Source organism: Dromiciops gliroides, chromosome 1, assembly GCF_019393635.1.
Source record: "Dromiciops gliroides isolate mDroGli1 chromosome 1, mDroGli1.pri, whole genome shotgun sequence".
NCBI lineage: Eukaryota > Metazoa > Chordata > Mammalia > Microbiotheria > Microbiotheriidae > Dromiciops > Dromiciops gliroides.
The window spans coordinates 503,094,203-503,096,192 of NC_057861.1; positions in this window are offsets into that span (position 1 = coordinate 503,094,203).

A 1,990-nucleotide genomic window follows, 5' to 3' on the forward strand; every position below is an offset into this window, starting at 1 on the left:
TTTTGGATAAGGAAAAAAAAGTTCTCTACCTGAATATTTACTGAAGAATACAAATTTAAAACTTAACAACTATTTTAAACCTTAAGAACTTTTGGGGCAGCTAGGTGGCACAGTGGATGAAGCACTAGCCCTGAATTCAAGAGGACCTGAGTTCAAATACAGCCTCAGACACTTGACACTTATTAGCTGTGTGACCCTGGGCAAGTCACTTAACCCTCATTGCCCTGGAAAAAACAACAACAAAACATACATACCTTAAGAACTTTTAATTTACCAAAACACTCAGATTGGACTAAAAAGGTGAGGGGCAGGGGCAGCTAGATGGCGCAGTGGATAGAGCACTGGCCCTGGAGTCAGGAGTACCTGAGTTCAAATCCGGCCTCAGACACTTAATACTTACTAGCTGTGTGACCCTAGGCAAGTCACTTAACCCCAATTGCCTCACTAAAAAAAAAAAAAAAGGTGAGGGGCATCTCTATTATTCTTTGAAGCCTTGAAAATTTCATAAAAGCCTAAATTGTAGAGCACTTCATGTACCTGGTTTGTTGGCAATAAGCCTAAGTCATAATAGTAGAATCATCTAAATTCTAGAACAAAGAAGTGAAGGTGAATATCCCATTCTAATCTTAGCAAAATGAAGAGCTAGGAAAATTGCCCAAACTGGAATTAGATTAGGATAGTGACAGGGAAGGACAACCCGGTTCATTCTCTTATTGTCATTGTGCTATGTAATGTTATATTTAGAATCATAACTTTAAAAACCATCTAGTTTTAATATCCACCCATCCTCTCACCTTTACAAAATTTTTAGATGAGGAAATTGAAAGGAGATGGTAGACTTAAAGAAATAACACCTGTAGGCTGGGGCCCTAATTAGGAGAGCAAGAAAATTCTCTGATTCATCCACCATGATGCTAAGCTACAGTTAACAATATTTCCCCCCCCCCCAAGAACCTACACTCTATTGTTTTGAGAGAATTCAATTCAGCAAACATATTATCTACTTCTCCTATTCAAGGCAGTCCTGGATGATAGAGATATAAATACTAAGATACATTTTCTTATTTTAAAGAACTTACAAGCCAATAAGTCAAATACACAACCAGCTATGGTACAAGGCAGAATACAGTAAATGCAAGTGAGTTCCAGGTCAGCTCAAATTAATAAGCATAGGGACTCGACTGTTAAATTTTCAGTGTATTTATATCTCTAAAGTGGCAGATAGCAGAGATCATGAATTCTTAATGTGGGGCAGCTAGGTGGCGCAGTGGATAAAGCACCCAATTCAGGAGAACCTGAATTCAAATCGCGACCTCAGACACTTGACACTAGCTGTATGACCCTGGGCAAATCACTAAACCCTCATTGCCCCACCAAAAAAAAAATTCTTAATGTAGGGATCTTAAAGGAAATATAAATAAATGTCTATTGTTGTTGTTTAGTCATTTTTAGTCTTGTCCTACTCTTAATGACTCCTGTTGCGGTTTCTCGCAAAGACACTGGAGTGGTTTGCCATTTCCTTCTCCAACTCATTTTACAGATGAGGAAACTGAGGAAAACAACCTTAAGTGACTTGTCCAGAGTCACACAGCTAGTGGGTTTGGCTGAGCTGAGATTTGAACTCAGGTCCTCTTTACAAATAGGTCCTTTTCCTTTTCCTTTGCTCTCTTTGGGAAACAGGCGTAGTAGTGATATCGCTAGGTATGAACAGTTTTATAGCCCTTTGGACAGTTCCTGACTGCTCTCCAAAACGGTTGGATCAGTTCGCAACTCCACCAAGAACGATTTAGTGTCCCAATTTTTCCACATCAAGGGACTCTACTTTGACAGAGGTTGGGAAGGAGGAGGGGGAACGAGAGGAGGAAGGTTGAATGGCAGGCTCCCTCTTAAAGGTATACACGCCCTGCGGGCCGGGCTTCCCCGTAGCTCCGGCCCTCTAAGAGGATCGTATGGCTTTAAGCCTTCCACCGGCGATGAGAACAGGAACTTC